Genomic DNA, 25,093 nt, shown 5'->3' with positions numbered 1-25,093 from the left:
ATTGTATTAGATGTATTAAGCAAAGCAGCGACTTGTAGGTTAAATGTGTGAGACGTATTAAGCAAAGCAGTGACTTGTAGGTTAAATGTGTTAGGTGTATTAAGCATAGCAGCGACTTGTATGTTAAAGGCTTGTAGGTTAAATGTGTTAGACGTATTAAAAAAGCAGCGACTTGTAGGCTAAATGTGTTAGGCTTATATAACAAAGCAGCAACTTGTAGGTTAAATGTGTTAGATGTATTAAGCAAAGCAGCGACTTGTAGGTTAAATGTGTTAGACGTATTAAGCAAAGCAGCGACTTGTAGGTTAAATGTGTTAGACTTATTCAGCAAAATAGGGACTTGTAGGTTAAATGTGTTAGACATATTAAACAAAGCAGTGGCTTGTAGGTTAAATGTGTTAGACGTATTGAGCAAAGCAGTGACTTGTAAGTTAGATGTGTTATGTGTATATATTAAGCAAAACATTGACTTGTAGGTTAAATGTGTTAGACATATTAAGCAAAGCAGTGACTTGTAAGTTAAATGTGTTATGCGTATATATTAAGCAAAGCAGTGACTTGTAGGTTAAATGTGTTAGACATATTAAGCAAAGCAGTGACTCGTAGGTTAAATGTGTTATGTATATTAAGCAAAGCAGTGACTCGTAGGTTAAATGTGTTATGTATATTAAGCAAAGCAGTAACTTGTACGTTAAATGTGTTAGACATATTAAGCAAAGCAGTGACTTGTACATTAAATGTGTTAGACATATTAAGCAAAGCAGTGACTTGTACATTAAATGTGTTAGACGTATTAAGCAAAGCAGCAACTTGTAGGTTAAATGTGTTAGACGTGACTTGTAGGTTAAATGTGTTAGACGGATAAGCAAAGCAGCGACTTGTAGGTTTAAATGTGTTAGATGTATTTAGCAAAGCAGTAACTTGTAGGTTAAATGTGTTAGATGTATTAAGGAAAGCAGTGACTTGTAGTTTAAATTTGTTAGACGTATTTAGCAAAGCAGCGACTTTTAGGTTAAATGTGTTAGATGTATTAAGTAAAGCAGCGACTTGTAGATTAAATGTGTTAAGCGTATTAAGCAAAGCAGCGACTTGTAGGTTAAATGTGTTAGACGTATTAGACATGGGAATTGGGCAACATTATCCCGGTACATAAAAAAGGAGATAAGTCAGACTGTGCTAATTATAGAGGGATCACACTTCTGCCAACCTGCTTAAGGTACTAGCCAAAATTATAAAAGATAAATTAGAACCCTACATAGAGACAGCATTGGGCGAATATCAATGTGGATTCAGAAAAGGAAGATCAACAATTGACCAGATTTTTACTATCAGACAGATAATGGAAAAACACTGGGAGTATAATAGAGATATGTGGCAGGTTTTTGTAGGCTTTAAACAAGCGTACGATAGCATCCATAGATCATCACTGTGGAATGTTATGAAGAAATTCAGTATACCAGAAAAGCTTATAAACTTGGTAAAAGTATGCTACAGGAATATGTAAGAGTTGTGTCCAAGTGGGAAGGAAAAAGACAGAATATTTTGAAATTAAGACAGGTTTGAGACAGGGATGCCCAATGTTGTTTATCCTAATTTTAGAGAAAACAATGCGGAGTATCGAGGAAGTTGAAGGTGGGTCATCTTGAGAGATACAAGTGCATTTGTAGATGATGTTGATTTCTTAAGTACAGATATGCAAAATATAGAACGTTTGTATATACCATTCAAAGAAACTGCTGCCAGAGTGGGACTAGAGATCAGTGGAAGTAAAACCAAAACGATGAGACTGTCAAGGAACAACCAACAACAAAAGCAACAATAAAATAAGGGAGATATTGAGAGCGTGAGGGAATTTATATAACTAGGAAATATGTTAACATCCAGAAATGAGACGGAGAGAGAGGTTCTGGCTAGACTTACAGCAGGGAACAGATGCTTTTTCAGTCTACAACATCTATTAAAGAGCAGAAACATCACAAGGTCTGCCAAATCAAGAATTTACAACACCATTATCAGGCAAGTAGTACTACATGGTTGTGAGACCTGGAAACTGGTTTTTGAGAATAACATTTTGCGTAGAATAACGGGTCCCATTTACAATATAAATGAAGGAGTCTGGAGAAGAAGGGCGCAACGATGAAATGAGCGATTTAACCAGACAGCAGCTAATAACTGGCTATGTAAGATTGCAGAGGATACGTTGGGCTGGACATCTGGTTAGAATCGAAGAGGACAGAATGCCTAAGTGGTTATGGAACGATCATCAGAAGGGAGAAAGAAGACCGGTGGGGAGACCGAGGATGAGATGGAAAGATAATCTGTTTAGAGATCTAAGAGAACTGGGAGTGGAGGAGGATCCTGAGAATAACTGGAGAGATGCAGCTCTCAACAAGGGAACGTGGAGAGGTCTGGTGCAAGCGGCCATGGGCCACCAAGAGGCCCGAGAGCCACCGGAGTAGAGGGTAGTAGAGAGTAGCGACTTGTAGGCTCATTTATTAGATGCATTAGGCAAGAGAGCGACCTGAAGGCAAAATGTTTTATGATGGGCAACGACTTGTAGGTACAATTTATTAGATGTATCATGCAAGTCAGCCCCTTATGGGTATATGCATTATGCAAGGCAGCGAGTTTTAGGTACAATGCATTAGGTGTATTAAGCAAAGCAGTGACTTGTAAGTTAAATATATTATATGTATTAAGCAAAGCAGTGACTTGTAGGTTAAATGTGTTAGGTGTATCAAGCAAAGCAGCGACTTGTAGGTTAAATGTGTTAGACGTATTAGGCAAAGCAGCGACTTGTAGGTTAAATGTGTTAGACTTATTTTAACAAAGCAACGACTTGTAGGCTAAATGTGTTAGATGTATTAAGCAAAGCAGTGACTTATAGATTAAATATATTAGACGTATTAAGCAAAGCAGCAACTTGTGGGTTAAATGTATTAGACGTATTAAGCAAAGCAGGAACTTGTATTTAAATGTATTAGACGTATTAAGCAAAGCAGTGACTTGTAGTTAAATGTATTAGACGTATTAAGCAAAGCAGTGACTTGTAGTTAAATGTATTAGACGTATTAAGCAAAGCAGCGACTTGAAGATAAATGAATCAGACGCATTAATCAAAGCAGCGACTTGCAGTTAAATGTATTATACGTGTTAAGCAAAGCAGCGACTTATAGGATCATTTATTAGATGTATTAGGCAAGAGAGGGACCTGAATTTAAAATGTTTCATGCTAGGCGGCGACTTGTAGGTACATTTATTAAATGTATTATACAAGTCAGTCCCTTATAGGTAGTATGCGACTTAAGGGTGAAACTTACAAAGAATAACAGGAAGTTAAGAGATAAAATGCATCACAGAGTAACTAAAAGGTAAACGAGAATACAAGGCAGCAATTTTAAGGTAAAATTAACCATGCAAGATTGCAACTTAAAAGTGAAATGTATTATACAAAGCAGCGACTTAAATGTAAAATGCACATGGAAAGTAAGGACTAGAAGGTAAACTGTACATGGATGGCAACGGATTAAAGTTAAAATGGTTACGGGAGGCAGCAGCTTAAAGTTAAAATGTCTGTTGAAGGCAACGGCTTAAAGTAAAAAAATATTTGTTGAAGACAATGGCTTAAGGTTAAAATGTCTGTTGAAGGCAACGACTTCAAGTTAAAACGTCTGCTGAAGGCAACAGGTTAAAGGCAGAATGATTATGGGAGGCAGCGGCTTTGAGATAAAATATCTGTTGAAGACAACCGCTTAAAGTTAAAATGTCTGTTGAAGGCAATGGCTCAAAGTTAAAATGTCTGTTGAAGGCAATGGATTAAAGTTAAAATGTCTGCTGAAGGCAACGGCTTAAAGTTAAAATGATTATGAGAGGCAGCGGCTTAAAGTTAAAAAGCCTGTTGAAGGCAATGGCTTAAAGTTAAAATGATCACAGGAGGCAGCGGCTTAAAATTAAAATGTCTGCTGAAGGCAATGGAATAAAGTTAAAATGATTATGGGAGACAGCGGCTTAAAGTTAAAATGCCTGTTGAAGGCAATGGCTTAAAGTTAAAATGATTATGGGAGGCAGAGGCTTAAAGTTAAAATGCCTGTTGAAGGCAATGGAATAAAGTTAAAATGATCACGGGAGGCAGCAGCTTAAATTTAAAATGTCTTTAAAGGCAATGGCTTAAACTTAAAATGATTACGGGACGCAACACTTAAAGACCAAATGTCTGTTGAATGCAATGGATTGAAGATAAAATGTCTGTTGACGGCAACGGCTTAAAGTTAAAATGATTATGGGAAGCAATGGTTTAAAGTTAAAATGTCTGTTGAAGACAAAGGCTTAAAGTTGAAATGTCTGTTGAAGGCAACGGTTTAAAGTTAAAATGATAAAGGGAAGCAGTAGCTTAAAGATAAAATGTCTGTTGAAGACAATGGGTTAAAGTGGAAATGTCTGTTGAAGGCAACGGCTTGAAGTTAAACTGATTACAGGAGGCAGTGGCTTAAAGCTAAAATGTCTTCGAAGGCAACGGCTTAAAGTTAAAATGATTACGGGAGGCAGTGGTTTAAAGATAAAACGCCTGTTGAAAGGAACGGCTTAAAGTTAAAACAATTATGGGAGGCAGCGGCTTAATGTTAAAAGGTCTGTGGAAGGGAATGACTTAAAGTTAAAATGATTATGGGAGGCAACGGCTTAAAGTTGAAATGTATGCTGAAGGCAACGCCTTGAAGTTAAAATGATTACGGGAGGCAACGGCTTAAAGTTGAAATGTCTGCTGAAGGCAACGGCTTAAAGTTAAAATGATTACGGGAGGCAACGGCTTAAAGTTAAAATGTCTGTTGAAGGCAACAGCTTAAAGTTAAAATGATTACGGGAGGCAGCAGGTTAAAGTTAAAATGTCTGTTGCAGGCAATTGCTTAAAGTTAAAATTATTTGGGGCGGCAGCGGCTAAGGGTTAAAATGTCTGTTGAAGGCAAGGGCTTAAAGTTAAAATGATTACAGAAGGCGTAGGCTTAAGTTAAAATGTCTGCTGAAGGTAAGGGCTTAAAGTTAAAATGATTACGGGATGCAGCGGCTTAACTTTCAATTATGCGTTGAAGACAACGGCTTAAAATCAAAATGATCATGGAGGCAGTGGCTTAATGTTAAAACGTCAGTTGAAGCAACGGCTTAAAGTTAAAATGATTACAGGAGGCAGTGGCTTAAACTTAAAATGTCTGTTGAAGGCAATGGCTTAAATTTACAATGATTACGGGAAGCAGTGTTTTAAAGATAAAATGATTATGGGAGGCAACGGCTTAAACTTAAAATGTCTGTTGAAGACAATGGCTTAAAATTAAAATGATTATGGGAGGCAACGGCTTAAAGTTATAATAATTACGGGAGGCAGCGACTTAAAGTTAAAATGTCTGTTGAAGACAATGGCTTAAAGTTAAAATGGTTGTGGGAGGCCGCAGCTTAAAGTTAAAATGGATGTTGGAGGCAACGGCTTTAAGTTAAAATGATTATGGGTGGCAGCAGCTTAAGTTAAAATGTCTGTTGAAGACAATGGCTAAAAGTTAAAATAATTATGGGAGGCAGCGGCTTAAAGTTAAAATCGCCGCTGAAGGCTATAGCTTAAAGTTAAAATGAATGCAGGAAGTAGCGGCCTAATGTTAAAATATCTGTTGAAGGCAACGGCTTAAAGTTAAAATGATTATGGGAGGCACTGGCTTAGAGTTAAAATGTCTGTTGAAGACATTTGATGAATGTTAAAATGATTGTGGGAGGCAGCGGCTTAGAGTTAAGATGTCTGTTGAAGGCAACGGCTTAAAGTTAAAATGATTGCCGGAGGCAGCAGCTTAGAGTTAAAATGTCTGCTGAAGGCAGCGGCTGAAACTTAAAATGATTGCGGGAGGCAGCGGTTTAAAGTTAAAATGTCTGTTGAAGGTAACGGCTTGAAGTTAAAATGATTACAGGACGCAGCGGCTCAACGTTAAAATGTGTTGAACGGAACGTCTTAAAGTTAGAATGATTAGAGGAGCCAGAGGCTTAAAGTTAAAATGATTGCAGGAGGAAGTGGCTTAAAGTTAAAATGTCTGTTGAGAGCAATAGCTTAAACTTAAAATGATTATGGGAGGCAGCAGATTGGCATTAAATGTCTGTTGAAGGTAACGGCTTAAAGTTAAAATGATTACGGGGGCAGTGGCTTAGAGTTAAAATGTCTGTTGAAGGCAACGGCTTAAAGTAAAATTGATTACGGGGGCCAGCGGCTTAGAGTTAAAATGTCTGTCGAAGGCAACGGCTTAAACCTAAAATGATTGTAGAAGTCAGAGGATTAATGTTAAAATGTCTGTTGAAAGCAACGGCTTAAAGCTAAAATGATTGTGAGAGGCAGCGGCTTAGAGTTAAATTGTCTGTTGACGGCAGTGGCTTAAAGTTAAAATTATTGCGGGAGCAGCGTCTTAGAGTTAAAATGTATGTTGAATGCAACTGGTTAAAGTTAAAATAATTATGGGAGGCAGCGGGTTAAAGTCAAAATGTCTATTGAAGGCAACGGGTTAAAGTTAAAATGAATCCAGTAGGCAGCAGCTTAAAGAAAAATGTCGGTTGAAGAGAAAGCGAACGCCATAAAGTTAAAATGATTATGGGTGGTATTAGCGTAACGTTAAAATGTCTGTTGAAGGCAATGGCTTAAAGCTAAAATGATTACAGAAGGCACGGGCTTAGAGTTAAAATGTCTGTTGAAGGCAATGGCTTAAAGTTAAAATGAATACGGGAGGCAACGGTTCAGAGATTAAATATCTGTTGAAGGCAATGGCTTAAAGTTAAAATGATTATGGGAGGCAGTATCTTAGACTTAAAATGTCTGTTGAAGGCAATGGGATAAAGTTAAAATGATTAAGGAAGGCAGCTGCTTAAAGTTAAAATGTCTGTTGAAGGCAACATCTTAAAGTTAAAATGATTACGGGAGGCAACGGCTTAAACTTAAAATGTCTGTTGAAGACAATGGCTTAAAATTAATATGATTGTGGGAGGCATCAGCTTAAAATGTCTAAAGGCAACGGCTTAAAGTTAAAACGATTACGTGAGGCAGTGGTTTAACCTTAAAGTGTCTGTTGAAGGCAATGGCTTAAAGTTAAAATGATTATGGGAGGCAGCAGTGTAAAGTTAAAATGTTTGTCGAAGGCAATGGCTTAAAGTTAAAATGATTATGGGAGGCAGCGGCTGTGAGTTAAAATGTCTGGTGAAGTCAATAGCATAAAGTTAAAATGAGTATGGGAGGCAGCAGCTTAGAGTTAAAATGTCTGTTGAAGGCAACAGCTTACAGTTAAAATGATTATGGGAGGCAGCGGCTTAGAGTTAAAATGTCCGTTGAAGGCAATGGCTTAAAGTTAAAATGATTATGGGAGGCAGCGGCTTAGATTTAAAATGTCTGCTGAAGGCAATGGCTTAAAGTTAAAATGATTATGGGAGGCAGCGGCTGTGAGTTAAAATGTCTGTTGAAGGCAATGGCTTAAAGTTAAAATGATTATGGTAAACAGTGGCTTAGAGATAAAATGTCTGTTGAAGGCAATGGCTTAAAGTTAAAACGATTATGGGAGAGCAGCTTAAAGTTAAAATGTGTGTTGAAAGAACGGCTTGAAGTTAAAATGATTATGGGAGGCAGCAGCTCAACGTTAAAATCTCTGTTGATGGCAATGGCTTAAAGTTAGAATGATTATCAGAGGCAGCGGCTTAGAGTTAAAATGTCTGTTGAAGGCAATGGCTTAAAGTTAAAATGATTATGGGAGGAGCAGCTGAGAATTAAAATGTCTGTTGAAGCCAACGGCTTAAGGTAAAAAGGATTACGGGAGGCAGTGGCTTAGAGTTAAAACATCTGTTGAAGTCAATGGCTTAAAGTTAAAATGATTACAGGAGGCAATGGCTTGAGTTAAAATGTCTGTTGAAGGCAACGGCTTAAAGTTAAAATGATTATGGGAGGCAGTGGTTTAACATTAAAATGTCTGATGAAGGCAGTGGCTTTAAGTTGAAATGATTATGGCAGGCAGCAGCTTAAAATTAAAATGTCTATTGAAGGCAATGGCTTAAAGTTAAAATGACTGTGGGAGGCAGCGGCTTAGAGTTAAAAAGTCTGTTGAAGGCAACGGCTTGAAGTTAAAATGATTAAGCGAGGTAGTGGCTTAGAGTTAAAATGCCTGTTGAAGGCAATGGCTTAAAGTTAAAATGATTACGGGAGGCAGCGGCTTAGAGTTAAAATGACTGCTGAAGGCAATGGCTTAAAGTTAAAATGATTATGGGAGGCAGCGGCTTAGAGTTAACATGTCTGTCAAAGGCAATGGCTTATAGTAAAAATGATTATGGGAGGCAGCGGCTGTGAGTTAAAATGTCTGTTGAAGGCAATAACTTAAAGTTAAAATGATTATGGAAGGCAGCAGCATAGTTAAAATATCTGTCGAAGGCAATGGCTTAAAGTTAAAATGATTATGGGAGGTAGCAGCTTAGAGTTAAAATGTCTGTTGAAGTCAGTGGCTTAAAATTAAAATTATTATGGGAGGCAGGGGCTTTGAGTTAAAATGTCTGTTGAAGGGAATGCCTTAAAGTTAAAATGATTACGGGAGGCAGCGGCTTAGAGTTGAAATGCCTGTTGAAGTCAATGCCCTAAAGTTAAAATGATTATGGGCGGCAGTGGCTTAGAGTTAAAATGTCTGTCGAAGGGAATAGCTTAAAGCTGAAATGATTATGGGAGGCAGCGGCTTAGAGTTAAAATGTCTGTTGAAGGCAATAGCTTAAAGTTAAAATGATTATGGTAGGGAGCGGTTCAGAGTTAAAATGTCTGTTTAAGGCAACGGCTTACAGTTAAAATGAGTAGGGCAGGCAGCAACTTAGAGTTAAAATGTCTGTTGAAGGCAACGGCTTAAAGTTAAAACGATTACTAGAGGAAGCAGCTTAAAGTTAAAATGTCTGTTGAAGGCAACGGCTTACAGTTACAATGATTACGGGAGGCAGCAGCTTAAAGTTAAAATGTCTGTTGAAGGCAACGGTTTACAGTTAAAAAGATTACGGGAGGCAGCGGTTTAAAGTTAAAATGTCTGTTGAAGGCAATGGCTTAAAGTTAAAATGATTATGGGAGGCAGCGGTTTAGAGTTAAAATGTCTGTTGAAGACAACGGCTTAAAGTTAAAATGATTACGAGAGGAAGTGGCTTAAAGTTAAAATGTCTGTTGAAGGCAATGGCTTACAGTTAAAATGATTACGGGAGGCAGCAGCTTAAAGTTAAAATGTCTGTTGAAGGCAACGGTTTACAGTTAAAAAGATTATGGGAGGCAGCGGTTTAAAGTTAAAATGTCTGTTGACGGAAATGGCTTAAAGTTAAAATGATTATGGGAGGCAGCAGCTTAGAGTTAAAATGTCTGTTGAAGGCAATGGCTTAAAGTAAAAATGATTATGGTAGGCAGCAGCTTAGAGTTAAAATGTTTGTTGAAGGCAACGGCTTACAGTTAAAATGATTACGAGAGAAAGTGGTTTAAAGTTAAAATGTCTGTTGAAGGCAATGGCTTATAGTTAAAATGATTACAGGAGGCAGTGGCTTAAAGTTAAAATGTCTGTTGAAGGCAACGGTTAACAGTTAAAATGATTACGGGAGGCAGCGGCTTAAAGTTAAAATGTCTGTTGAAGGCGACGGTTTACAGTTAAAATGATTACAGGAGGCAGCGGCTTAAAGTTAAAATGTCTGTTGAAGGCAACGGTTTACAGTTAAAATGATTGTGGGAGGCAGTAGCTTAAAGTTAAAATGTCTGTTGAAGGCAACGGTTTACAGTTAAAATGATTATGGGAGGCAGTAGCTTAAAGTTAAAATGTCTGTTGAAGACAACGGTTTACAGTTGAAATGATTACGGGAGGCAGCAGCTTAAAGTTAAAATGTCTGTTGAAGGCAACGGCTTTAAGTTAAAATGAGTACGGGTCGCAGCGGCTTAGAGTTAAAATGTCTGTTGAAGGCAACAGCTTAAAGTTAAAATGGTTATGCCAAGTAGCAGCTTAACGTTAACATGTCCGTTTAAGGGAACGGCTTAAAGTTAAAATGATTACAGGAGGCAGCAGCTTATAGTATAATATGCGATTGTTATACAAGACAATGAATTAAAATGTACCGGGTGTTTCGAAATCAGAGCCCCCCCCCCTCCACAGAACAAATGGAAAGTTATGAAGTTTTCTGCTATAGCCTATCTCCAAGTACATTATTTTAAGTTTCTATTAAGCTATTTTTCATTTTACATTTCTTGTATTTTCAGACTGAGTGATGGAGTTAGATACAGCCAAGGCTAACAGCTCGGAGGAAATCAGATGGTTTTACTGAATCCGGGCTATAACCTTCAGAGATGTCAGGGATGCTGGCGCATCCTTCATTTCACGTTCCTGGATAGCTAAATACATTAAAAGAGAAGAATCCTTTGTTAAAAGAAACTGGAACAAAAATCCATATGACTGTCATTGCGAAAAGAGTGAGAATGTTGGAAGCCCTGAAGTCCTTTCTCAGGAGTCAAAAGACATCATAGCTGAGGCAGTGGGTAGACCAAGAAAGTCTTTACGTAAATTGGCGCTTGAACTAGAAACAAAAAGGGGAAAGAAGAGAAATTATAGTGTTGTATATCGTGAATTGAAAAAATCTGGTATCAAGCCATTTCATGTTATCAGCAAGCCCAACATCACTCAGCAACAGAGAGAAGACCATGCATGGTTATGTGGTTCATTTCTTAAAGATTGGGATGAAGCTGACTTTCTCCATGTTGCCACATCAGATGAATTCTTCATTTACATAGTCAAGAAGCCAAATCATAAAAATGACATAATTTGGGCTGCAAAGTTGGATGATATCAGTGATGACGTGTGCTATCGCCAAGTTGTGAAATTTCCTGAATGTTTGGGAATCTTTCTCTGTTTCACAGACAAACAGTTAATGTGGATCATCAAAGAAAAAGGACAGTCATGGAATGGCGAATACTTCAGAGAAACTGTGCTTACTGGTGGAGTATTTCCTTTCCTCAAGATCCTGAAAATGTGTTATCTATTGAAGAAGTCACATTTTTGCATGATAAGGCACCATGTTTCAAGGCTCTTCAGACACACGAGCTGCTTCGAAACAGTGCTATCGATTTCTTCTCGTCAAGTGAATTTCCAGGTAGCTCCCCTGACCTAAATGTGTGTGAAAACATTGGTAGTATCTTAAAGGATCGTGCTGAGGCGCGCACAATTAACTATGATGGTATACCAAGCCTCAACGACCTGCGAAGAGAGATGTCCGAAGTGCTCAGGGAAATGGAGTTTGAGTCTCAGCTTTTTTGCGATTTGCTGAAATCATACCCCTCAAGAATGCAGGCTATGGTACAGGCAGATGGAGGCCACAAAATACATATAATATTCAGAGAGAACTTAAATTAATCCCTGTTCTGAATTACTTTTGTTTTTGTCCATATCAATTTTAGTTTATGCTGTAGAGGGAGGGGGGGGGGCTCTAATTTCGAAACACCCTGTACTATGTAAAGAAGCAAATTAAAGGTAATACGTATTTTGTGAAGCAGCCTATTAAAGAAAAATGTACATACAAGGCAGCAAATTAAGTGAAAGATGTACCCACGAAACAGCAAATTGAAAGAGAAAAGAAATCCTGCATCAGTTACCCCGACAGCAACATCTGGCAACCACGGACATATAAATTAGGGTATGGGACGGACCTCAGGAGAACCGTGTTTTTGGTCCGAAGTTATAATTTTCAATAATCATTTCTTCATTCGGGAAGCGTTTTCTTTTTTTTTTTTCCTCTCTATCCGCGGGAGCAATCAGGTTAGACGCGTTTATTTTCCAGAAGTTGGACTTTCTTGGAGGGGAAGGACCCCTGTTCGACCTCATAACTTTGCCCCTTCGTCCTCAGTCAGTTGTAAACAAAGGGCAGGGCAACGCATCCCCCTCGTTTGGCTAATAGGAGGAAAATAGGATGCACAATAGGATGCACAATCCAATGAGAGGGCATTTGCGGCAATGGAGCCAAAACGCCATTTGGATGCCAATCACCGAGATGAACACGAAAAAGAGAATTGAAAAAAAAAAAAAATAAAAAAGAAACTGATCACGGGAAATGTTAATGTTGTTCGTGATAATGGTGCGTGAGTTCAGTTTTGGAAGAATGTACGTGTTGTTGTTATTATTATTATAATATTATTGTTAATGTAGATCAAGACAATGGTGCGTGAGTACAGACTTGAAAGGGCACCCATATTATTATTATTATTATTATTATTATTATTATTATTATTATTATTATTATTATTATTCTTAGTATTGCTCGTGATAATGGTGTGCGAGTTCAATCTGGGAAGAATGCACGTGATATTATTATTATTATTATTATTATTATTATTATTATTATTATTATTATTATTATTATTATTAAGAAATTCTAATGAACCTCATGATAACAGTGAGTGAGTCTAATCTTGGAAAGACATAACGTGTTGTTATTATTATTATTATTATTATTATTATTATTATTATTATTATTATTATTTACGGTGCGTGAGTTCAATCTTGGAAGAATACACATATTATTTCTATTACTATTATTTATTATTATCATTATTATTATTAGTGTACGTACACGGGTAATATGTGAGATGGTCAAGACAGCAAGCCCAGACACTAGGGACGTTACGTACCATCCTGAAACTTGGGCCAAAGCAACTTCATTTTTTCCAGGAGTGCAGTGAGAGAATTTGATCCCGGGTTAGACAATGGCAACTGAAGTTCATTAACAAGAGACTACTGTTGTAAAGCGCGTAGAAAGTCAATATACACACACACATACATATATATATATATGTGTGTGTATGTGTGTACACTGTATATGTATATATATATATGTGTGTATATATGTATATATACATATATATGCGCATATATATATATATATAATTTTATATGCATATATATACATATATATATATATATATATGTGTGTGTGTGTATGTGTGTGTGTATATATATATATATATATATATATATATAATATACATATATATATATATATATATATATATATATATATATATATATATATATGTGTGTGTGTGTGTGTGGATGTGGATATATATATATATATATATATATATATATATATATATATATATATATATATATAAGGAGCCCACAGAAACACCAAAATATGGAAAATAAAGGCTATATATCAGAGACCAACCTGTCTCTCTCCTCAGGCAAATAGTGAATGAGAAAAAGTTACAGAAAAGCGGTATATATACCAGAAGATCCATAGGTCAGCCGTTAAGTCACTCCAGTTGACAATTTCCCTTTAATCATTTTAATCGCTGGTTGGAGGAAGATTTTATTTATAATATCTGAATTCCAGGCGCTTCTTGAACGATTCATTGTATTTCTTTGTTTAACCAAGACTGATTCCACTATCTGGCTTTTGAACCGACAATTACTTCTATAAATAAATTATAAGAGACTTATTCCAGTTTATTCTGTGGTTAAGGTTATTCATGTAGTTAAAAATAGCTGAGGTCTGTTGTCCGCACCTAACTGAACGTTTATGCTGTATTAATCTTTGGGGGAGTGATTTGCCTGTGAAGCCGATATAAGATTGGTCACAATCGAGGCAAGGGATTTCGCAAACTGCTGCGTCTTTGGGGACTGGTTTTTGTTGGCCGTTAATCAGAGATTTGGCTAAGGTATTTGGGTAGGTAAAAGCAAAATGGTTAGTGTTTCCAAGTTTCTGTGTCAACGTCTTAATCCTGTCCAGATGTGGGTTTTTTTATTTTATTCACAGTCATATATATATATATATATATATATATATATATATATATATATATATATATATATATATATATATCTTTTTATAAAGGACGTTGTTACAATCATTATTATTATTATTATTATTATTATTAGAGCCTCGATGGCCAGGTCGGTAGAGCAGCAGCTTCGGACTTCATAGAGGGCTGTGGCGCGGGTTCAAATCCGCAGCCGACCGGTCAGAGAGGTGGACACTGCTATCTGTGTAGACACCCCGGGATTATGTATGTAATCAACGGATAGGTCTGCTAAAAGCAAATGGGTGTTACAGACTAATACACACACAAACAAAGCCACGCCAGCATCTTCTAAAAACATAACAGACACCGCACACGTCTCGAACTGTCGACCTAACCGCTCAACTCTCCTCGCTGCTGGGAGAAAGGGAGCTGGTGATTTGGTACGATACATGTACATGCCTACCGGGGTCTAAGCGATGTCAGGCAGGGCATCCGATCGAGACTACGGTCTACCCCAAAGCCAGTTCAAAGTCCTTCAAAAGAAGGCATCGTGCTTACCCCATACAAAAAATGGGAAAAAGCACGTTAAAAAAGATTATTATTATTATTATTATTATTATTATTATTATTATTATTATTATTATTATTATTATTATTATTATTATTCATAAAATCCCTTAACAGCATGAGTCACTTAAATTGCGAATAAGTCCACAATGGTGTAAATGTAAATATATATAAAAATTATATAAAAAACGAGAGCTTCGAAAGCTCTCGTTTGTATATATATTTCTAATATATGTTTACATTTACACCACTGAGGATTTCTTTACTATTACTACTACTATTACTACTACTGCTACTACTACTACTACTATTATTATTATTATTATTATTATTATTATTATTATTATTAGTAGTAGTAGTAGTAGTAGTAGTAGTAGTAGCACCTTAAAGGACCATTGTTTGGGTAAGCACACTACCACATAACGTAGAAAAATAGACAAAAATGAGAAGACCGCATGAAAAGAACTGACTTAACAAAACGGACAAACATTTACATGGGAAAATACCACAATATATAAGAAAACCCAAGTGAATGGTGCCCAGCGTTCTGAACAGTTTACACCATCATTTAACTTGCGAACTTCAGCTTGTGCTAAATTATCAGGAAAAATGTTTCACAATCTCGCAACAGAGGGAATAGGACATTTTTGGTATGGGGCGGTGTAACATCTTGGCACCCCAACAGAATACGGATGCTGACCTATGCAAAGCGAGTAACACGCACTAAGTGTAGTAAGTGGAACATAAAATTTAGGCCAAAGCCCAACCGCTGAGACCTATCAGGTTATTTAGCGCTGAAACGGAAACTGAGAAAAAAAGGTTTGAGATAACTGTTAGGAGAGGGGCGGGGTAAGAAGGAAGAAAGATAATATCAAAAGAGGTATAGTAACAGGAATGAAAAAGGTTACAGCTAGGGGCCGCAGGGACGCTGCAAAGAACCAAGTAATGCCTGCAGGGCACAGCGTGAGGTGCACTGGTGGCACCACCCCCTCTACGGGGACTAACAGTAGGGAGCAGGAACTTGCGAGGGATAGCAAAATTCCTCTGATTTCCATATAAAGCTTGTGTTCAGAAAGAACACCACCAATAACATGTTGTAATTCTCTCTAGAACGTAAAGACCGCAGGAGCTTGCTAACGCGAAGAAAAGATAACAATATTCGACCGATTGCCGCTCAGATTCTCTCCATTATGTGGCGATAATACTATTATCTCTGTACGTATAAGAAGCCTTATGAGCACACAAGCGGCTTTCGGGCAGAGTCAGATGATAAGTTCCTAAGTGAGGAGGAAACGGTCAGGAGTCGAAGGTTATAATACCACTTACTTATATATATATATATATATATATATATATATATATATATATATATATATATATGTATATATATATATATATATATATATATATATATATATATATATATATATATATATATATATATATGTATATATATATATGTATATATATATATATACTATATATATATATATATATATATATATATATATATATATATATATATATATATATATATATATATATATATATATATATATATATATACATTATTCAGATTCGTCAAGTATTCTGTTATCTATGAACCTTGAATAATGAAGTGGATGCACATTACAGAGGCATCTAACCATCTAAACACAAACAGATAAAGTACATTGTCTTTACACAAACACGAACACACACAAGCACACACACATATCTATATGTATATATTACACACATATATATATATATATGTATATATATATATATATATATATATATATATATATATATATATATATATATATATATATATATATATATATATATATATATATATATATATATATATATGGATGTGTGTGCATGTTCATGTGAGTGGGCGTGTGTGTGCTGCAGCATAACTCTGAAACGCACCGAGGTATTTCAACCAAACTTGGAATACACATAATTTACTATCTGGAAAAAGAATACTGGGGTTGGGGGGGAGGAGACATAACTAGAATCAAAGGGCACCAAAGGGGGTGGGGGTAGGAAGGACTTCCCTGAAACGGGACTGGTTCTTCCCGTAGACTTAGTAACTACATAAACTCTACGAATTTATCATACCTCATTTCGGTATACATATAACTTACTATCTGGAAAAGAATATTGTGAGGGGTAAGACATCACTGGCACCAAAGGGGGTGGGGGTGGGAAGGGGTGACATGTAAAAATAACCGAAAACGACAGATATTAGTGCCTAATCCATAGTTTTCGAGGTTGCTGAGATGAATAGTAACACTCTCGATGCCCTTCAAGTCCAAGTTCAGACCCAATAGGAATGGGGGTGTGAAGGAGTGAAGTATAAAATGTCAAAAATGCTGGGCAATGTAACTGAAGCAACTATCTTAACTGGAAAGAGAGAGAGAGAGAGAGAGAGAGTAGATGGGGTGTTAGGGAGGAGACAGAGAGAGTTTATTGGTTGTCATTCATTTTCCTGGGCAGCGCCAGGTTGGTCAGCTAGTATATATATATATATATATATATATATATATATATATATATATATATATACATACATACATACATACATACATACATACATACATACATACATACATACATACATAATCTGGAGCCCAATAAATTTCATATCTCATCCGTTCTATTTTTTTTTTTTTTTTGCAGCAGCCACCTTAACTTACATATATCCCAAATTGACAGGTTACTTGATTGATATGACCAGCTTTCCGTACATTTGAAACTACTGTTACTGCTCAGGTCTTCAGATTATGACAGAAACTAAGATAAAGATCTACCCTGTTTCTTAATGAAAAAATTTAGGAAAAATACTGGAGTACACACGGAATGCAAAAGCATTTTTCACTATCCGAAAAAAAAGCAGAAATAAGTAATCAGTCAGTGGTTAAATTAGGTTTAATTAGTTAATTGGTTCATTAATTCATGAAGCTCGCACAGGTCTTCATCATTTACGATAAATTTCGGGGAGGGTCTGGGGTCTCATTGTCGACCTAATTTCTCTGCCTACTAGCAGGGAAAAACTGAAGGCAAGGGGGAAAAGGTCATACCAAGACCTTACATTTTATTTACCGAAACGAAATATAAAATATAAAATATAAAATTTCAACCTTGGAAGGAAAATCGGAAGAAATCTGTATTTGTTTATTAGTTATCACGAGAGAAAATATCCCTGGAAATATATTTGTTAGATTAGAATAGAATAAAATATATGATTTAGGCCAAAAGACAAACGCTGGACCTATGAGGTCATTCAGCGCTGAAAGGGATATTGGCAGTCAAAAGGTTTGAAAGGTGTAGCAGGAGGAAAACCTCGCCCTTGAACTATAAATCCGTTGTTAGGATTGGGTGGAAAGGAAGACTGAAGAAAGAAAATATGAACGGATGTACAGTAAAAAGAATGAAAGGGGTTGCAGCTAGGGGCCGGAGGGACGCTCCACAGAACTTTAAGTAATGCCTACAGTGCACCGCGTGAGGTCCAGGGACGGCACTACCCCCCTACGGAGGATATTTTTTTAGATGTTTTAATGCTCCTTTCTAGGGCGTCATTTCCTCTTCAGCTTCTCAGGAGGTAGGCAATATAATCTAACACGTCCAAAAAGAGAAGACAAGCGCTGGATTAAGTTGGTGTTAATTTGTTAAAGGATAAATGTAGTACATCTACAGAACTCTCAGGTTGCATGTATACCAGTTGAGGAGTTCGACCAGGTGGAGACTCAAGATTGACCTGGTGAGAAACTTACAAACTAAAAGCACTTTGTTATTTATGTAAACGAGCCCATACAAACTACTCGAAAGTATGAGAATAGGAATTTCACCCCTGTTTAGTCAAATCTCTTCGACGAAATTTCATTTTGTAAAGAGAATTTCAATCTTAAAACACCTTAGGTATTTACTGACCAGCTACCGCAGTGACCTGCATCTGTTGTTTTCAGTGGAAAACATAAAATTGGAGGAACTATCATAACCTTACTTACCCATTCACAGTTTCAAGGAAGACCATCTAATGATGAGCCATCTGTCGTTTTTATTATGGAATCTAAAGCTAGGGTCACCTGCTTAATCTCGGTTAATCCCGTTCATGAACGAGAAAAGATGAACGCTTTCTCGTTAAAAAGCAACGTTGTCTTGTTATATTTATATTCGCATTTTCTATTTCATTATCGCTCCTTCCTTTTCGCTCTCTCCCTCCATGTCACTCTATCTATGCGGCATTAAATAAATTTCAGAATTCCCCTTAATTATAACTTTATATTTCTATCTTTTTCCCAGCTCCCCCGTCGTGTAATTATCTGTTTTACGTCCTGCTTCCCTTTTATTGTTCAATATCTGGCTTATTCCCTCTCCGTTTTGCGTTCCATTCTAACTAATCTTAATTATCTCACTTGCATAACAGTCTTTTTTTGTTTCCCTTCTTTTTTTGTGCAGCGTTTTTCGTGCAGGAAATAGCTTATTGCCCCGTGTAGTCTCCCTAGTTCCTCCTTTTTCCTTTGTGTTGCCGCTATAATTGCCCTTTCCATTTTTTGCTGTTATGCAAAGTGACCCCGGATTAAGCATTCCACGCGAGCAATCTCGACTCCAACTTCTTCGATGGAAGCGGACCGGAGATGACAATTAAAAGTGATGCGATTGCACGTGATTGCGAATTTCCTTTTACACATTCAGAGGTCAAATGTTTATGTGGTCACTTTGTGGGGACGTCCTTTCCCTATACATTTCCGGTTATATACCTTTGTGAGGGAGGCGGGCCTCCTCAACAGATTTTGAGCCATATACACACTGAGTATGTATATTTAGTATATATGAATTTACAGATATGATTAAATTATATATTTTTATATATTTCCCATACGAAACCCCCTTTTCAAATTTATTTATCCTTTTAGTTTCTTATTTAATTTTAATACGGCGTCAATAACCTAGGTGTTGTGACGCCAATTTTAGTAGTCATAATCAATCAATTAATTCCTCATGAAAGATGTCGCGGTATTATGAATGTATTTCCCCCCCCTGGAAGCAGTCTCGGTATTGTAAATGTATCGTTAATCTATCCACGATGATGTTACTCGATTCCAGCCGACGTTTACGTGATTCCAGTCGACGTTACGTGATTCCAGTCGACGTTACGAGATTCCAGCTGACGTTACGTGATTCTGGTCTACATTACGTGATTCCAGTCTACGCTACGTGATTCCAGTCTACGTTACGTGATTCCAGTCGACGTTACGTGATTCCAGTGGACGTTACGAGATTCCAGTCGATTTTACGTAACTCGGTTCATTCCCCCTCTTCCTTCTACAACTTCACAAAGTCGAATCATTTCATGGATTTTAATTCGAGATCTCTTTAGCCAAATCATAGCAAATCCCTCTCGCCCCACAATTTTCCAATTTACATTACGAACTTTTCTCTTTACCATTGTTTCCAATGGATTTGCAATTAACCTTTCATTTCATTTTCATTTCTTCTTTTTCCCCCAACGGGTCGTAGATTTCTTTTTTCTTCTCTCTCTTTTTTTTTACATTCCATTCATTATACTGATTACATGCGCCGGAAACTAATGAGAGTCGATTCATTAATTCCAGTGTCACTGCAAACACGTTTTTTTTTCTTATTCCCCCCCCCCGAGATTTTTGTTTTTAATGTCAGCTTTACGGTTCCGGTCGACGGACACCGCATGACTTTCCTATGGTGCAACTGTATATAATACAGGCACACACACACACACACACACACATATTTATATAAATATATATATATATATATATATATATATATATATATATATATATATATATATATATATATGTGTGTGTGTGTATGTTATACGTACATATATATATATTATATATATATATATATATATATATATATATATATATATATATACATATATATTTATATATATACATATAGAACCATAACTCTACTTCAGACTTCAGACATAACTTTCAATTTGGTATCTCCCCACAACAAAAACAATTCTGGGTATTTTTTCAAATTTCCAGGCAATACGCACGCGAAATTGTCTAAGGCCCAAAACATCAATATACTATAACTACCTCAACTCACTGTACCCTCAGGCTCTAGAATTTCTCTCTCTATTCGTTCCTCGATTCATCCACTTTGATGTTGTGGAGGATGGCCTCTTACTGATCAAATGGTGAAACCTAATAGTTATTTTATGCTTTTCTCATAATACTTATCTAACGTAACTGACCATTTAAGTTACCCAAATGTAAGATTCCCTATCATCTGAGGACCGCAAATGCTTAATATATTTTCTATTCTCTTTGATCAAAGTTTAATCCCAATTTCATTATCATCTGAATCTACAAAACGGAGCTTCAACTAGCCATTCTATTCCATGGTCATTACAATGGAAAATCAACTCGAGAAGCTTGACATGAATTGATGTGTCATTGCCCAAGCTACTACAACAAAAACAAAATCTGTGGCATTTTCCCCACACAAGGCAGCTGTTGATTAACAAGGGGCTCTCTCTCTCTCTCTCTCTCTCTCTCTCTCTCTCTCTCTCTCTCTCTCTCTCTCTCTTAATGAAAGTTAATTCCGCGGAATGTCTTCGAAAGCATCATGAAAGGTATTACCGCTTCAAACAAACTGCGTGTAATGTCATCCTCTCGTCTTTTTTTTTTTTTTATTTCTCTCATTCTTTGGCTTCAGACTTTTTTCAATAATTTTGTATTTACAAAGGAGGACTATTTTTGGATGTCCTCTCCCTTCTTTCTGTTCTTTCGCATTATCCATTATCTTATACAGACGTCAGCATGATCCTCTCTCTCTCATATTTGCTCCTGGGGTGAAGTAACATTTTTGTATTCTCTCTCTCTCATGTTTGTTCCTGGGGCGAAGTAACTTTTTTGTATTCTCTCTCTCTCTCTTGTTTTTTCCAGGGGTGAAGTAACATTTTTGTATCCCCTCTCTTTCTCTCTGTGGCTCAGGCAAAAAAATGAGGATGTCAGGAGGTGTAAGTGAACAACGGATGCGAGCGTCCCAGGGGGTCCCAATAAAATCAATAAACAGTACACACGCCGAGTACATTTTCGGTTTACCCTTTTAAACATTTACTTTTTTTTTATTTTATCAATTTATTTTATTTTGGGGACAAACGATTTTTTGGGGGGAAGGAGATAAGTGGTGTTGCTTACACGAGGAATAAATAAGTTTTTATCTATTTTTAATAGCTTTTTCTTATTTTTTACTTAAATTTTTTGTCTTTTTCTTCGTTCAAAAACTTCTTCGGACAAGGAAGCCTGCTTATATAGGGCACAAACGCACTGGCTCTCGCTCATGTGTGTTTGACAGTCAATGCATGTGACACACATTCCTTGCCAAATTGTCGTTTTACTTTTCTTAGCACGTCTGAATCATGTCAACGTATATGATACTCTTTCCTTACATCGAATCACTTGTCTATTCGTTTATGTAAAGCTTCCTAAATGGCAAATCGTATTTAACTGTAATGAATTACAGCTACTGGACTCTTTCCTTTTCTGAAAACCTTTTACATGGCTTCCAAAGCTTAGTTTCAAAGTCTGCAACTAATACTTTTGTTCTTTCTACATCCCAAAGTATATTTACTTGAATAATTACACGTAAACCAGCAATGACTGACTTCTGCAATGCTGAATAGAAAAGCCTCTTCATTTAGCAACTTTTTCCTTACCTGCAACTGAGTACTTGAGTACCTCATCGACGAAAAAGTAACGATCGCTTTTCTCCAACGGGACAATGCTTTCCTGGGCTTGTCTCAACGTACTGGGCTTGATTCGGCTCCAGTGTCTGAAAGGAAAGAAAAAAAGTTGTTGATTAAAAGGTGCAGTTTTCTTTTAATGGATTCTTGACATTCATTCATGAATTTACCAAGTAATCATCGTAGTAGAAGGATTTTGTCCCTGTAAAACTATCACCTACGTAAATTAAACATCGTCACTGAGCTAGACATTTACCACTAAAAGCATTCGGTCTCCCTCTCTCTCTCTCTCTTAGCTACACATCTACCACCAAGGACACTCATGCGAATTTCTCTCTCTCTCTCTCTCTCTCTCCCTCCCAGACCATGGTAGGAAACAAACATGGAATAAATCCAAGCACGAACAAACGCACCGTCGTATTTCTGGATACACGATTAAGGAGAGAAAAGACCGCCTTAGCTCAACTGCTTCTTCGCCGCTAAAGGCTGTGTTTATACGCCTTGAGATACGAGAACGAGTGTGTGTTTATTCTCCGAAACCTAAGGTCTGCGCTAGATTTCTGCCTTCGCTTTCATATATTTGGACGTAGGTTTAGCTGGCGCTCGTGACGTCACTTCTCGAGGGAGATAATTTCCGTATTCTGAAGCATCGTCTCTCCTACTTTACCTTGGTTTGCGAGGGTGGGGTTGTTCAAGCTTATTGCTATGTTTAACTGTCACACAATTTGCAATTTTGTATCTTGTCACTGAGATATTTTCCTAGTAACACAAATACATAAATACATACAAACATACACACAAATATATGTATATACACACTAATTATATATATGTATATTTATACACACACATATACTGTATATATATATATATATATTATATATATATATATATATATATATATATATATATATATATATATATGTGTGTGTGTGTGTGTGTTTATATTTATACACACACACATATACTGTATATATATATATATATATATATATATATATATATATATATATATATATATATATATATATATATGTGTGTGTGTGTGTGTGTGTGTGTGTTTTGTGTGTACATGCAAACATTAACAGTCTCTTTCTCTATTACTTGTAATGTTTACTCATTATCCACAACATTCTCAACATAATTTATATGAAGAAAGGTCTTTTAACTTTTCATAAAAATTTGCTCCATTCAAACGACCTTGAATTTATAAAGTCTGCTTCTTTCTGAACTCCCCACTCAACGGTTTAGCGGGAGAAAAACCAGAGAGCGGTCTTACCATTTCATGAGTGAAATGTGACCACAAAAGGGGTAATAAAACATATACCTTACGATTAGAGCAAAAATATAGATTCATTAAATTTGCAGGAATATAGGAATGGTTTGGTTAGAGAAATAAATTTGCTTTCAAGCGGAAGTAATCCATAGGTTTTCAAAAACTACAACCACCACAACATAGGAACTCCTATGAAAACATCGCCAAGCAGTGCGTTCAAGATACTAATCTCTCGTCTGCCTTTTAATTTAGAACAAACAAACTCCATTAAACCTTCAGACGAGCAATTTTCACCGGGCGAAAAAATTCCTGGCATGCACGTCTCGTAATAACTAAGTATTAACAAATCAATGGATTACAGGTTTAAGAGGAAAGCAAACATATGTTGCGTGGCCCACATAGAAAATAGTACACGTAACGATTAAGCCCCGAATTAATTACTGAAAGGTCCTGTAATCAGAGTTTCTTCAAATACCTTGCGAGATGCAACAGACATGCAACTGGCTCTAAAGCAAACGAGAGGCTAGTTTTTAGCAAATACGAAATTTTCATCGACTGAGTAACCCCAGCATGAGAAAACACATTCCCCTACGTTATGAGACCATTAATAATGGTTCTATTTGCTTAAACATGAAAAACCTCACTCTGAAGGTTAGCAGTAAAACCAGATTTTTTTTCATATTTCTCACTGGAGGTTGGTTAAAACGATACAAAAATTCTTATCTAATTATTTAGACTATTAGACTGTTTACCTATGATTTGGTTGCAAGATAGTTTGCAGCTTCGTCCACGCCATCTCTATCTCCCTTTCATCATTATCGCACACACACATATACATACATACATATATATATATATATATATATATATATATATATATATATATATATATATATATAATATATATATATATATATATATATATATATATATATATATATATATATATATATATATATATATAAAATTACATAAATTTGACTCACAGCAGGATCGAACCCAGGTCTTTCAACTGAAAAGCAAGGCCGCTGCTAACTAAGCCACACAAGTCATAAAAGTTGGAACCTAAGTACCACTGTACCTAAGGCTTTACCTGGGCAGGCTAACTGCATCGCACACCGGCGTGTTTTCCCCAACTTCCCGACTTAGCAGTGACCCAACTGCCAGCATTTCATTCGAATTATCCCTTCTAAGTGAATATGATAGGTATAATAAACACACAATCACGTGTGGAACAAAAATAAATTTCTGACTCACCATCCTGATGTGAGTCAGAAATATATTTTTGTTCCAGACGGGATTACGTGTTGATTATTTCTATATACTGTATGTATATATATATATATATATATATATATATATATATATATATGTATATGTATATATATACAGTATATATATATATATATATATATATATATATATATATATATATATATATATATATATATATATATATATATATATATATATTCTGTAGTTTCCCTTTTGGTATCACACGATCTTGTCATCTCCTGATATTCTTCTTAAAGGCTTAGTCCCAAATCGCTCCGCATGACTTTTAAATATAGCTGCTCTGTCATACAATGTGTGATTCATGTCCATCTGTCAGTGCAGATCGTGCTACACTAACGTATAATCCCACTCTCATACACAATCTCGGTCGATATGATTTTTAAATCTTATTCAGCCTGCCAAATGTTTGATGTGCCTTTTTCAGTTTCTC

The 25,093-nt window shown here is 36.3% G+C and overlaps 1 long non-coding RNA gene across 2 annotated transcripts in view; it reads right to left on the bottom strand.

Annotated features, from left to right (window-relative positions):
- LOC136846984 (uncharacterized) overlaps positions 1 to 25,093 on the bottom strand; it is a 136,155-nt gene that overhangs the window by 84,484 nt on the left and 26,578 nt on the right. For both annotated transcript variants that reach the window (XR_010855566.1, XR_010855565.1), the window contains exon 2: positions 22,065 to 22,180. This is a non-coding gene — a long non-coding RNA (uncharacterized lncRNA). The remainder of the gene's footprint in view (positions 1 to 22,064; positions 22,181 to 25,093) is intronic.

Source organism: Macrobrachium rosenbergii, chromosome 16 (assembly GCF_040412425.1).
Source record: "Macrobrachium rosenbergii isolate ZJJX-2024 chromosome 16, ASM4041242v1, whole genome shotgun sequence".
NCBI classification, from domain to species: Eukaryota; Metazoa; Arthropoda; class Malacostraca; order Decapoda; family Palaemonidae; genus Macrobrachium; species Macrobrachium rosenbergii.
The sequence above is the reverse complement of the archived record's forward strand: the minus strand, read 5'-3'. Positions and strand labels throughout refer to the sequence as shown.